General features: G+C 36.5%; 1 pseudogene; it reads left to right on the top strand.

Annotated features, from left to right (window-relative positions):
- Positions 1–1,793: 1,793 nt before the first annotated feature.
- Positions 1,794–15,833, top strand: LOC132926644 (uncharacterized; annotated as a pseudogene).
- Positions 15,834–16,075: the final 242 nt, after the last annotated feature.

Below are 16,075 nucleotides of genomic sequence, written 5' to 3'. Positions count from 1 at the left end.
GAAACGATGACGAGGAGAATGACAATGAAGATAATGTAGCATTTTTGACAAAAATTGGTACATCATATATAGCGTTGCCGAGTAGTATTCAAAACAAACGGGGGACGATTAACCCACGGAATAGCGATAACAATTGTTTTAAATGGAGTGTTCTGGCAAAACATGTCACCGGTAGAAATAAATGTCGTATCGCTAATAACTACCACCAACACGCGGGAAAATATAACTTTGAAGGCTTGTCGTCTCCAACACCGCTGAGTGAAGTAAGAATTTTTGAACTTAATAATCCGAATGTCAGTATAAATGTTTACGGGTTAGAAAAAATAATGAACCACCGCTTAAAAACGTTTACCGTGTTTCCACTCAAAGTCGTCGAAGAAGAGAAAGTGGATCATTTCGATCTACTTTTTATAACTGAGGGTAATATTTTCCATTACATTTATATAAGTAATTTTTCTCGTCTTATTCGTTCGCAATCATCTGGACATAATGAAAGTCGAGTGTTCTGTAAACGGTGCTTCACATCATTCGACGATAGGACACGTAAATATAGAAAGGACGGACAAGCAGGACTTGAGGCGCATTTAAAAATTTGTGGGGCGCATAAAGCGATTTTACCCATGATGCCTGCCAAAGAAACATTACTAGACTTCAAGTGTAATGTAAATTGTAATTTGTGTAAATGCTATTTAGCCGAACATGATAAAGTTAGAGATCATTGTCATTTGAGCGGAAAATTTAGGCAGACACTTTGTTTTAAATGCAATCTAACTTTAAAACAACCTAAATTTATACCATGTTTTTTTCACAACTTAAGTTGTTAAGACGACTCTAATTTTATTATCACCGAACTCGCTTTTGACTCTAAGACTATTTTTGTTATTCCGAATAGTGAGGAGAAATTTATATCTTTTTCAAAATATTTAAGTAGTACCTTCACTATTCGATTTATCGATACAATGAGGTTCATGGCGTCGAGCTTAGACAGATTGGCTGAAAATCTCGTGACACCGGACCTAGAGAAATTTCGTGAGACGGAGAAACATTTTTTCGCCGGGGATATGCCGCTCGTCACTCGGAAGGGGGTGTATCCATACGAGTATATGGATAGTTGGAGAAAAATAGAGGAAGATAGGTTACCAAGAAAAGAGGATTTTTATAGTACGCTAAAGGAGAGCGATATTGAAGAAGACGAGTATATCTAGTACGCTAAAGGAGAGCGATATTGAAGAAGACGAGTATATCCATGCTGCGGAGGTATGGCGACACTTTGGTTGTTCGACACTAGTGGAATATTCTGATCTTTACTTAAAAATCGATGTGCTATTACTCGCGGACGTTTTCGAAACCTTTCGGGATGTATGCTTGAAAGTTTATACCATAGACCCCGCATTTTACTATACAGCCCCTGGAATGTCTTTTGATTGCATGTTGAAGAAGACTATGGTAAAATTGGAGCTATTGACAGACTATGAGATGTTATTAATGTTTGAAAAAGGTAAAAACAAAAAAAAATTTATAAGTTTTATTTATTAATTTTTTTATTTTATAATTATTCTAATTTTATAGGTATTCGTGGGGGATTGGTGCAAGCTAGTAAGTGATACGCAAAGGCGAATCATGAGAAAGTCCACGATTATGATGTTGAGAAAGAAAAATCGTGGTTGGTTTACCAAGATTTTAAGTATAAATATTTAATATAATAATTAATATTATTTTTTCTATTTTATTAATTTCTATCTTATTAATATTAATATTAAATATTCATAGGTAATAATCTGTATGGTTATTCGATGGGGGAATATATGCCAATTGGTGGTTTTTAATGGGTTAAACCGTCACTTTTGGGGTTGAATGGCTTGGACGATACTTCCCCTATAGCAGTGGTTCCCAATTAGTGTGAAGCCACGGACCCCTAGCTATAACTTTAATTGGTCCGCGGACCCCTTTTTTGTAAATACTTACTTTTCAATTTTATTTTATTATGAAAATGAGAAATAAATTTATACGATTTATTTTCAATATGATTTAATTTTTAATTTTATAAACATTTTCTTAATATAATAGAAACAAATTTTGTCAAAAAAAAAAATATATATTTATAAAAAAAATTATTTGATTAAACACCTTCAAACTTTATGAGACAAGTGAAATATTTCTTTTTTGTGGTACTTGTTTGTTATCGCCCCGCCAGTACGCCGTATAAAATTTATCGCCCCGCCACTCTTGTTTGTTATCGCCCCTCTATAAATAAAAAAAAATATTTCAATGTATAATATTATTTTATTTTAATAGTTTTAAATATATAAATGTATAGTATAAAATTTAAATTAAAAAATGTATAAAATATAAAATATGTATAAAAATGTAGAAAATATATTATGAATCTATAGTTATAATGGAGGCCAGAATTCGGAAATATCTTTGAGGATAGTTTCAAATGCGTCTTGTTCTCCGAGACGTGTTCTCCACATAAACTCTGCCAAATATGATTCTAGAAAATTTCTGTTAGTTCCACGACGCTTTTTATTGCCCCATTTAGCAGAACCCCACAACCTTTCAATATGTTGGGTGTGAGCCCCTGTGTCCGGATCGACAAAATTATACGTGTGGTTTACCGTATTATGTTTGAATCCCACTTGCTGCAAATTATTGTAAGCTTTCCAACAATCTGACAAAATTATTGAGCCTGGTCTTATATATCTTTGTATTATAGGTAACAATGTTTTTTCCGATCGATCTGGTACACTGATTATAAAACACGCTTTAGTTTCCCGACATATTCCACCAAAAATCCATTGTTGTGGCAGAATACGCCCAGCATTATTTTTTCTACGCACAAATAAACTTTCATCTATTTCCACAAAAAAGACCAGGACCACCATTTTCTTTATTTTGATTATTTTCAAGCTTCCATACACATACCTCACGTAGATAATTACTCCAATCAACCACAGCATTTTGTCCCATATTTAGTTCACGTTTACAAAATGTTACCGAAGACATTTCTCGGGCCCAGTAGTATATGAAATGGACAATTGTGTGTATTGGTAGTCTAGAACCAGTTAGCCAATTATTAATTATTAATCCTTTTTCCTTTCGGCAACTTCTTTTCTGACATCATTTCTCAGTAGTAGGTAATAAGTAAATGAATTGGTAAACGAATGCCAGCAACGAACGAATATCCTATATCATAAAAATGATAAAATGTAGTTTTCTCATTTTCTAAAATAGCTCACAAACGATTAGCAATAGCAATAAATTGTATGCGATGTACTGGAGGGGCGATAACAAACAAGAGTGGCGGGGCGATAAATTTTATACGGCGTACTGGCGGGGCGATAACAAACAAGTACCCCTATTACGATATTTGTTTTTCATGTAACAGTAGGTAGAAAAAGTTTGTTCACATCTATATGTTGTGCAAAAGGGGATGAAATGTCTTAAAGCTTTCTCAGCCAGTTGCTTTTGATCATTTTGAACAATTAACCAAAAATCAATTAGTTTTTTATCGTCGAAAATATTTTTCATCTCTCCATTAGTTACCAAATCAATTAATACATCTTGTTCCTGTTCAGAGAGATTTTCTATTTTTTCAATATCACAGTGAAATGGATTTCTTATCCACGTATTATTTGGGTCAGGTTGATGAAAATATTTTCTTAATATTTTGGCCATGCTCAACAAGTGTTCAGATATTTCACTCTTTAACTCCTGTGATAGACATTTACACGAAGATTCCAAAAAAGATTGTAATGTCGGAAAGTTACTGAAAGAGTTCTTTTCAACACGTATTGCCCAAATTTCAAACTTTTTTATAGTTGCTTCGATCTTATTCTCAACGTGAAAAACGTCAATATAAATTCCTTGTAAACTCAAATTTAGTGTATTCAAGTTTTCAAACACATCAGCCAAGTAAGCTATCCGAGACAGCCAAGAAAAATCAGTTAACAAGCCTACACACCTGGTTTCGAGAAGAAATACTCGAACTTCGTCTCTTAGCTCAAAAAAACGCTAAAGAATTTTTCCACGTGAGAGCCATCGAATTTCAGTGTGCAAAATAAGCTGTACGTGGTCACTTCCCATGTCTTTACAAAGGACTTCAAAAAGCCTTGATTGTAGAGGTCGTGATTTAATAAAGTTTATAATTTTCACTACTTCCTCTAAAGTTGTTTTCATGTGTTCTGATAGGCGTTTAGCAACCAACGCTTCCCTATGAATACAACAGTGAGTCCACTTTACTTGAGGTGCAACTTCTTTCACACGACCCAACAATCCAGTTTTGTAACCTGACATTGCTGCTGCACCATCAGTGGTTATTCCAACGCATTTTTCCCACCTAATGCCATGATTTGTAAAAAACTTATCAATAGCTTCAAATATATCTTTTGCCGAAGTATATAGGAGCTCGCATGAAAACAAAAAATCTTCAAATAACTGTTTTTCCCATATAAAACGGACTAAAACCAACATAGATGACTTACTTGCTATGTCAGTACTTTCATCTAGTTGCAATGCAAACTTGTCACTTGTAGATAGCCTTGTAAATAGTGTTTCTTCAATATTTGCAGACATATCAGTAATTCTTCTTTGAATAGTATTATTAGATAGGGGGACAAAACTAATCAACTTTGCTGTTGATTCACCTAACATTTTTTTGCACAGGACAATTGCAGCAGGAAGAATTAGTTCTTCGGCTATGGTATGAGCCTTACCAGATTTTGCAACAAGTTGAGCGACTTCGTATGAAGCTAAAGTGGCATTTTTATTACCACTTAAACTTGTCGAAGATTTCATCACTTTTTGTGATTTTTTAAATTCTCCTAACTTGACTACAAAAAAATCCAACGACTTACTAGTAAATTCGCCATGTTTAGTCTCAAAATGGCGTCGTAGTTTGGAAGGTTTCATACTTTCATTTGACAAGATCTCCAAGCAAATAATACACTGTGGTTTTGGTTCATCTTCAGTCCCAGCAAATGTAAATCCTAATTGTAAATATTCAGTGTTATACTTTCTCACTTTAGTTCCTACGGTACTCTTCGAGTTTACATTACGGCGATTTGAGTCTGAACTACTATGTTGATCAGTACACTAAAATAAATTTATTATTGAATCAATAAAAATACAGATAAAGTGTAAAATTATAAAATATAATTTGCGCAATACATAATATGCACGCATTTAACGACAGATTAATAAGTAAAAAAGTTCTTTTGATAAATAAATGAATGAGTTATTTACCTGAACTTTATTCATATCATTCACAGTATTATCTTCTTCTATTTCACATATAGGCCTTTTAAGTGAACCAGATTTTAACCACTGATACATTATGGTTATTCGTTTAATTTTGAAATACAATGTATAAAAAAGGACACACGGCACTAATCGCTGACCAGTAATGACTGAGACTACTAACTAATACTAATGTTGATTATTTACTTTAAATTATATGTCCGAAATATATTTTATTGGTTAATGCAGTGGTTTTCAACCTTTTTGGGTCCACGGCTCCTTTTGATTTTGGAATCAAATATACGGCTCCCATACAAATAATGATAATAATAAAAACATATTGTTTACAATGTTATTATTAGTTTATACTACGGACGCGGCTCCTTTAATAATAACCAACGACGCCCCTGGGAGCCGCGACGCACAGGTTGAAAACTACTGGGTTAATGGAAAGAAAATAATCAGTATGGTTTCACGTTCTGAATTATAGTAATAATAGTGTAATAGTGAAGATAATAATGATATTTATTTCTATGAAATTGCTTATCTATTTTTTTCGCGATAATCGAGTTTCAATAGTCCATAAATACTCGGAATTTCATATTACTACAAAGTTAATAATTTCACTAAAATAAAATAAAAATATTACTACAAAACCACATAACCGCGGACCCCCTAAAACCAACACGCGGACCCCTGGGGGTCCGCGGACCACCAATTGGGAACCGCTGCCCTATAGGAAGGATTTATGAAGTGGATATAGTATACCCAAAGGAATTACATGATAAACATAATGACCTACCTTTTCTCCCTCAAAACGCTATACCTACAGGCTCGAAAGTTCAAAAGCTGATGGCGACTCTAGAGTCGAAAAAAAATTATATAGTCCATTACAGGAACCTCCAGCAAGCTATTAAAAACGGTTTAATAGTTGAAAAAGTAACAATATTTTTTAAAAATAAACAAATATCGTATGTTTTATAATATTTATTATTATAGGTGCTGTTATGGACGTCTCCACAACCGAGTTTGTTCGTTAGTAATAAATACGCGGTGTTTAAGTTATCACTAATACTTTATTAATATAATCAATTTTAAAAGAAATTAGTTACACAGAATAATTGTTAGACTTAAGAAAATAACAGAGGCTCTGCTCGATGGTCCGCCAGGACTACACTAAATATTACACAGACGGCGAGACACGGTAGGGGCTCGCTCGGGCTCAAAACTGTCCACACAGCGAATTCCCTAAATCCGTGTCACTCTATCGGTTCACATGTTAATATGCTTACACACTATACTATATTATATTATATTATAACTATATCTTATTCTGGGTATAGCATACAGACAGAGGTTCACAACACCCCCCGGACTACATGAGACATGGGGGTCTAATGATCACCATGTTTCACTTCATCCGTGAGTTCTGATGCTCTGAAGTTTTAGAATTTTGTAAGGGAGTGTGTGGATTGTACATACTCTGCTACATTCTGAGGTTCTGCTATTTCCGGTCTGTAGAGTCGAGGTAGATTACACTTATATTTGATCAACATGTACAGAATTATTACTATTATTAAAATGACAATACAATAAACTATAATAAAATGATGATCTGGATTTACAAATATGTTGGTATCGTTGTACATTTTAGATAATTCTTTCAGTTTTTTAGCATCTTCAGCTAACTGATTAAAATTTTTAAAATATTTATGTGTATCTATTTGCTCGGGAACACGGCTGTTAATTATTTTTGGCATTTTTAATATTGCGTGCAGATTCGGATTTTCTGGAACGAAATCTCTATGAATTTCTGATGATAGGGTTCTTGATGGTGTTAAAATCAGATTTTCTTTATATATAACACAATTATCGGAAATTTAAATTTTTCCTGTACCGTTGAGTAGGATTCTGCTAGAGTTTTGTGCGCATGTTACTGTAACTGCCTGAGAAATGCAATAATATAACCACGCGTTTTGTAGATAAAGCTTATGCCAGATTGTAGTACTTAGGTTCAGATATTTGAAATTACAAGCTCCTATCGTTTGATACGGGGAATCGTACAAAGATACCTTACAATTATCCTGGTGTTTAGATTTACTAATAGCCTCAGGATTTACACATAACTTAAAAGAGAACAATGTTTCACATTTTTCATACTGATCGTCGGTTAGACTGAAATGATATTCGTTAGTATCGCTTATTGCCAAGTACTGAGCTTGTGGTTCAATGAATAATATATTACCTTTATTTGTAAGTATCGGAAGTGGAATATTATGAAACAGGTAAAACCGAAGGTTTGACAATAAGGGTATACGGGTTACAAATACGAGATTCTGTTGGATGTACACTACGCTTAACTTGGATGTACGGAATAATTCCGGGATAGATAAATGAGATTCAGTTATAGGTAGCTCTAGTGTAGAAGGTAATGTCAGTTGTATTTGTTTAAGTTCGTGAATCAATTGAGATGGGGGGTAGACATTTGTATGCATCAATCCATTTAATGCTGAGTTGACAATGGATTGGAGGTTTTGAGTTTCCCAAGCGAATTGGTTTAGGAAAACTGTCAATATTGCAGTGTGCTCCAGGAAGGTGTATTGTATTTCCAATACATTGATTGTTGCCTCAGAACGCCTTGATTGTTCTTCTATTCTGTTTATATTCTGCTGCAATTTCTGATCATCTGTTAGCAGTTCATGCATGGTGGAATTTACGTTATTTATGACTGAAGAGACTATGCGTATCTGTTCCTGTGATAGATGAACATGTTTATCCTCGGAACGAGCTAGATGTTCAATGTTTTTGTAAAAGAATTCTGCATCCTGATCGGAGCAAACTCCAAAAAGAATGTTTGCTAGCCTTCCTACTGCATTTATCAACCAACGAGGTTGTCGGTTCAGATGTTCAGAGGTTCTGTGGTCTGACCCAAGGATTTATATGACAGAATTGAGATTTGATTCAATTTCTTGCATGAACAAAACCGTGGATTGTATGAAATCCGTACACGCACTAGTTAAGATCGAACCCTCTCTTTTTTTCAATTGAATACAAATGTCGCCCGTTTGATCATGGAATTTCTGGAGTATTTGGTACTTCATGTAATAAGTTGTCAGATTCACGTAAGTGATGAAATCCCAATTGGTGTAGGAAATGCGAAGAGGTCCCATTGCTTCAAAGTATAAGCCCGATGAGTTCGGAAATGAAGTAACTTAGAAACTTCCGCTCTGAGAGTTTGAAAGCCCACGACATACCATTGAGGTTCTGAAACACAATTTAGATTTCATTCATGAAATTTCTTCAAGAGATTTTTGTGTAATTTTACATGTTTATTTTTTTTAAGATGGTCACATTCGGAGAGTCCGCATTAGTTTCCACCACTGTGAATGGTCCTAACCACTTAGGTGATAATTTTCCTTTACTTGTTGTTTTCTTGCACTATGACTTTATCACCTTCATTGATTTGCAAAGGCACAGCTGTACGATCATATCGCTCCTGCGATTTCTGTTTTGATTTCATCTGTTGCTCTGTTACCATCTGGTGCGTTTCTTGCATAAGAAGTTTCATTGATAATCTTGATAGTTATACTGAAGTTCTGGCTTACGACTTAACGAATTTGGTATTGATAATGGATATCCGTATACGATTTCATGTGGTTGAAACCCTGTGGCTGTGTGTACTGAAGAATTATGACAGTACATTGCATAAGGGACATGTACATCCCAGTTTTGTGGATTTTTTCCAGAGTAGTTCCTTAAATATTCACCTAAGTTGCGGTGACTCCTCTCCAAACTACCGTTACTCTGCGGATGATACGGGGTGGTCGATGTTTGAGAGATATTTAAGAGTTTGCATACTTCCTTGAAAACCTTACTAAGGAATTCAGTTCCACAGTCCGTCACTAGAGATTCAGGTTGCCCATGCAGACATACAAATTGAGTGACAAAATGCTGTGCGACGGTGTTTGCTTCATGATTCTTCATGGCACACGCCCAAGTGAATTTCGAAAAATCATCGATTAGAGTTAAAATATACGAATTCCCGTGGTAGGACTTGTTGAGTGGCCCTACGATGTCCATGAATACTTTTTCGAATGGTTTCGAAGCAGTAGTTGTTATTACCATAGGTTCTTTGATGGTCCGGTTTGGAGTTTTGTTGATTTGACATGCAGGACATTTCTTGATGTATTTCCGGATTTGTGCCCTCATACCCTGCCATTTGTACTGCTAAGAAATTTTATTGTATGTGCGCGTTACACCTTGATGTCCACCAAGTGGATTTTCGTGAAATTCCTTTATGATCTGTAGTTTGTTATCTGTCGTTAACTCATCGCGAGTGTATATCTGAATATACACAGGAGAGTCACGGAAGGTATACCTTAACATATTTCGTACGACTTCCCACTTCAGTCCATCTAGGTCGCAGCCTAGACGTGGACAAGCGAGCAGCGTAACTTTATACTTGACGCAGATTGACTTGAGGTTCTGTAGACTTTGGAAGAGAATTTCATAACTTGATTTTTGCCAGAAAAATTCTTTTGTGATTATATAAAACACCTGATGATTGTTCACATTGATTGTTGCAATCTCTGTTATTTGGCATTTTTGTCGACGAAGTTCATTAACTTTTCCAAATCGGGTTCGGAATTCAAATGCAATTCCTTTCCTTGCTTTAAAATCTGCTGATACACAATGTGCTAATGAGATTCCAGCCTCTACGGAAAACAGATCTCCTGTTAGCTCGGCAATTTTCTTCGTAGGACCCAGTTTAATTTCATCTGCTTCTAGAAATGCTTGATAACCAGTATCACCTTCCCTTTTCGATTCTAGGTCTAGGTGTTCGTTGTCTACTGATTTTAAAGAGGTTCCTTGAGTTTCTGGAGGTTCTGACTGGTTGTAATGACTCAATGAGGTCTGAGCTCTCGTAGTTACCGTTTGAATACGACTCAGTGCGTCAGCATTTGTGTTGTTCACTCCTGGTTTGAAATGGATAGTGTACTGATACTCTTCCAGCTTGAGGCGCCAACGAGTGAGTCTTGATCCTGGATCGGTAATATTAAACAACCATACTAGTGCTCGATGATCGGTAATTATATTAAACTTTTGCCCTAATAGATAAGGTCTATATATCTTAATTCCCCATACTATGCTGGTTAGCTCCTTCTCGGTTGTGTTGTAATTGATTTCTATTTAGAGTACGAGATGCAAACGCTATCGGCAAATCCTTTCCTATCGGCCCTTGCGACAGTACACATCCGATCGCGTAGTCACTTGCATCACAAGTCAAGTTAAATGGTTTAGAGAAGTCCGGATATTGTAATATTGGTGCCTGTGTCAAGAGGTCTTTTAACTGTTCAAAAGATTTTTGGCAAAGGTCACTCCAACTGAACGTTGTGTCCTTTTTTAACAATGAGATCAGTGGCTTAGCGATCTGCCCATAGTTTCTAATAATACTTCTGTAGTAGCCTGAAAGTCCTAAAAATGACTTAACCTCTTTCACATTTCTTGGAATTGGAAATTGTTTCACACAACTTATCTTCTAAGGATCTGGCTTGACTCCTTCGTCAGTGATTTGATGTCCGAGATAATTGACTTCTTTTCGGAGAAATTCGCATTTCAGTAGTTGAAGTTTGAGATTGTATTTGCGGAGTCTCTGAAAAATCTCTGTGATTTTCTGTGAATGATCATTTAGATCTTTTGCATAGATGATTATGTCATCTAGATATACGAATGCTTTGATTCCATTTATACCGATTAGTACTTTATTCATGAGCCTCTGGAATGTCCCTGGAGCTCCCTTCAAACCAAATGGCATTCGCTGAAATTCGAAGTGTCCCTGGTCTGTAGAAAACACCGTTTTGCTATGGTCGGAGGGATCCATCGGGATTTGGTGGTACCCATGGGCTAAATCCAAGGTACTGTAATATTTTGACCTCCCTAGTTGGTCCAAAATATCCACGATGTTCGGAAGTGGAAAAGCATCCCCTATCGTAACCTCATTAAGTCGGCGAAAATCCACGCAGACACGGTATTTAACCTGGCCATTGACGTCGGGTTTCTTCGGGACTACTAGGAGTGGAGCGTTCCAAGGCAATTCACTAGCTGTAATCACACCTTCCCGTTCAAGGGTCTCCATTTGGTCCGTAATTTCGTGTCTATGCCTTTATGGTAAACAGTAGGGCTTCACGTGAATTGGCGATACCGCTTCTGAGGTTTTGATTCCGTGTGTATTTGCTGTAGTTGCTGTCACCCGAACTCCTTCTAAGAAGAATATGTCAGAGTAATCTTGATAGATAGCCACTAATGATCCCTTTTCCTCTGAATTTAGATGATCGGTTCTTCTTGTTGATCCATGACTTGTACCCAATGGATCAGAGCATCCCTGAACTCCTCGTGGACCAATTCCTTTAAATTGGGCGTCTTTAGCCTTATCGTTTCTTCGGTTGGGTTGATGAGTGTGTCTAACACCCTTTTGTTTTGTACTCTGGTTACAGCGTTACTGCACAAGACTGATTTCGTGATTTCTTGACATTCAATGATGATGATTTTGTCTTCCGCGTGATTCCCTGCTTCTATTCCTACGAGGGTTTCAGTGCGAGGTTGTAGCACTATTTCAGCCCCGTCAGGAATAATGACTTCATTAGTCTGGTAATTCAGAATGATTTTGTTTTCCACCATAAATGGCCGTCCAAGGATACCATCGTTTGGGATTGGGAATGCAGAATGAACTACTTGGAACATTGCAACTATAGTTTTATCCTCGATAAATAGTTCCAATTGTGTTTGTACCATTGTGTGTACTATCTGGTCATAAATGCCCTTCAGCTGATATATGACGTCTTCATACACGATAGTCTGATCTGCGAGGGAAGATATTTTTATTAAATTAAGCTCACTCCCAGAGTCTAAGTGTAGCTTCGATTTTTTGCTGATGGTCTGTTGAATGTGGCAGGTTAGATGATCTTCATCTAATTCTGCTTTGAAGTAGAGGATCTGTCGTTGCCGGTGTTTTTTAACTCGCTCACCGGGCGCCCACCGCTGGCGGCCGGTTGCTGCTGGTTTTCCTGCTGGTTGCCTTCCTTTTTGGAGTTTACATAATTCTTTTTACGGCAATCTTTCAGCATGTGCCCTGGTTTTTTACAGTAGTTACATTGAATACTTCTAACTGCTGCCGTTGCGGAAAAAGATTTTGAGTTTGTCGTCGTCGGTTTGCTCCTACAGTCCTTCGCCATATGACCGACTTTATTGCAGTGAAAACAAGTGGGTTTCTTCGTGGATTGGTGAGGCGCCCATATAACTTCTTTGTTGCCTCTTGCGAGTTTCTGACCCGTTCTTCTTCCCTTGCTGCTTGTATGGCCCTGTCTTATGTTAATGGATTCCTCGCCTTTATGAAGTTCTTTAAAGGTCCTAGTCCCTCTACAAAGACTTGGATGCTTTGCTTCTTGATGCTTGTTCCTAGCGCAATTCTGTTGGCGTAGTTTGTTACGTCTTCTCCGATTTTCTGTCTCGTCGAATACAACTCCGAGAACAGATATGTGGTCATCCTCTGCGGTTCCAATGCAGACTTTAACGCTTCCTTTAGTTCAGCCCAGTGTCTTATCTCCTTAAACTTGACTGCCTGACGGGCTTTCCCTGTCAGTCTAACTTGTATTCCTTGGAGTAGTCGAGCCTGTACATGGTCATGCGCGCATGCTAACGCAAACTCGCATTTTTCCAAAAATATCTCTAACTCCTCCTGCTTGTCTCCACTGAACGAGCCTGGCAAGAGTTTTAGAGCAGCCTCCAATCCTATTGTCTCTTCTCTGGGTCCGAATGAATATCGGACACTTGATTGATCCGGGTTTCCTTCAGTTATTGGAGGATTTGATGCAATAGATTTGGTAGAGAATCTACAAGTATAGACTCTCATAGAAGTGCAGTTAAAATGATCCTTGCCAAGTTTTTTTTTTATATTTACTGATTTTTTAACACTTCTACTGGATTCTCAAATGATCTGCACTGATGTTCTGCTTGGCTTGGCTCGAATTCCTTGGATGTTAACGACGACTTTCCTCTTCGACTGTGCTTGTGGAATCGACGTTCGCTAGCCCCGAAACTGCTGGCGCGGGGACCACTACACCCTGTAGTGGGTTTCTCTGCTTGCTTACGACTTGTCGTTAATAAACAACGGTCGCGTATTTATTTGATAACGACGATCGCGTATTTTTTAAATTTAACGCTTATCACGAATTCGAACCGCTAACGCGAGTCGTGTTGTTTATTTACACTTCACGGCGGCGCTGATTACGAGCGTCGTGCACTGGATATCAGTGTTTTCAGCGGCTATCAGCTGCTGGTACTATATTATAATATATATATATATATATATATATTCGGCGGCAGCACAGACGTCCGTTTTCGTAACTAGCATACACGGCAAATGCGTGCGTGCGTAAGTGAGTGTCGTTCGGTTCGGGCGGCACTATCGACACGGCGGCGGCGGTGCGTGTATTATGCGTCGTTTGCGTGTGTGTGTGCGCGCTTATAAATTTCAGCGGTACCACGAACAACGGACGCGGCGGCTGTGATGCTCGTATTTCGGATTCGCGTTCGTGTGAGTGCATGCGCTACTAACCATTAGTTTGGGCGGCGCTACGTGTACAGCGGTACTGCGAGCTCACTTCCTTGTCGTCTTGTAAACTGGAGTTTCTGTATACTTCGATGTTTTGGATTTTCTAGACACTTCGGATTTTCTTCTTCAGAATTTCTTCTTGTATTTAATTATATTATAAGCATAGATTTACTTTAACTCAAAATTACACGGCATTTACTAACTTATTGTTTAACGAACTGGAATCTACGGATCCAACCGCTGCCACCAAAAATGTTATGGACGTCTCCACAACCGAGTTTGTTCGTTAGTAATAAATACGCGGTGTTTAAGTTATCACTAATACTTTATTAATATAATCAATTTTAAAAGAAATTAGTTACACAGAATAATTGTTAGACTTAAGAAAATAACAGAGGCTCTGCTCGATGGTCCGCCAGGACTACACAAAATTTTACACAGACAGCGAGACACGGTAGGGGCTCGCTCGGGCTCAAAACTGTCCACACAGCGAATTCCCTAAAACCGTGTCACTCTATCGGTTCACATGTTAATATGCTTACACACTATACTATATTATATTATATTATAACTATATCTTATTCTGGGTATAGCATACAGACAGGGGTTCATAACAGTGCATAGAGTTGTACAATTCAAACAGTCTCCATGGTTAGGCGAGTATATTACCATGAATACCGAGATGAGGAAGAAAGCAAAAAATACCTTTGAGAGGGAGTTCTTCAAACTCATGAACAACGCTGTCTTTGGTATGTTACTTAATAAAAGTTTAAAAATTTGACATTTTTTTTTTTTTTTTTGAAAAATACTATTTATTTATTATTGTTTTATAGGAAAGACGATGGAATCTATGAGGAGGAGGATGAAAATGGAGTTAGTGGTGGGTGATAAACGTTTACAAAAACTGATCAATAAAAGTATTTTCAAAGATTGTACAACATACAACGACAATCTTTTCGCAGTCTCATTGGAAAATAAAATCATCAATTTTTGTAAACCTATATATATATAGGTATTTATTTTAACTTATATTTAGTATTTTACATTAAATATACATATTTATTTATTATTATTTTAATTTAGGTTTTGCAGTCCTCGATATATCTAAGTATTTAATGTATGATTATCATTACACCGTGATGCAAAAACATTATGGAGAAAAAATCAACCTTATGTATACCGACACGGGTAAATATATATATATATCCACCACACACACACACACACACACATAAAAAAAAATATAGAAATATATTTATTTATACATATATAAGCTTCATTCATATTTATAAATTATATTTATTTATGTTTTAGATTCGCTGGTGTATCATATATATATACTGATGATTTTTACGAGGACTTGCTTAACAACCCCATCCTCCTCGATCGAATGGATACGGCTAACTTACCGCAAGACCACCCTTGTCATATAAACGAGCGCAATAAGGTCCCCGGTTTCTTTTCCGACGAAACAGATGGTCAGATAATGACCGAGTTTTGTGCCTTGAGGGCCAAGTCTTATACTTACAAAATCGATGGCAAGGAGAATATCAAAGCCAAAGGTATCCGAGGACATGTGGTAAGGAATCATATGACATTCGAAGATCACCGGCGGTGTTTGTTCGGGGACGCTAGTTTGAATGTTTATAGAGAAAATGTCTCTATCCGTTCATTTAATTATAATCTGATGATGATTAAGACCACGAAACTAACTTATAATAGTTATGACGATAAGAGGTGTGTCTTAGAAGATAAGGTTCATTCCCTCGCTTATGGACATTATCGTATAAAGTGAGTTAAATAAAAAATGAATTTATATATGTGTATATTAATTATTTTTTTTTTTTTTTACAGAGAAGCCGAGGAACTTGAGCGGGTCGAAGCAGAGATGATTGCTATGATGAATGATATCGGATATTAAGTTTTATGAAAATTATTGTATTTAATGATGGGTGAGATACACGGAAACCTAAATATTTTAATAAATAACCTATGTAAAATATTGTCAAAAAAAAAAACATTGTTAAAAAATAATGTTTCCATGTTTATTAAATAAATATATAGTTTATAAATATAAATGTTAAGAATTATTTATAAACCATTTTCTTATAACAAATACTTTATAAAATGTACATTGTTTAGGATTTAAATCCTTATGAAAAATACAGCAAGGTTTTCAGAAGGAGTTTCTTCATCACAAATTTGTTCCTGTCGAGAACAGCCCAA

This window comes from Rhopalosiphum padi, chromosome 3, assembly GCF_020882245.1.
Source record: "Rhopalosiphum padi isolate XX-2018 chromosome 3, ASM2088224v1, whole genome shotgun sequence".
In the NCBI taxonomy this organism is placed as follows: domain Eukaryota; kingdom Metazoa; phylum Arthropoda; class Insecta; order Hemiptera; family Aphididae; genus Rhopalosiphum; species Rhopalosiphum padi.
Note: the sequence above shows the minus strand (reverse complement) of the source record. Positions and strands in the feature narration are given on the sequence as shown.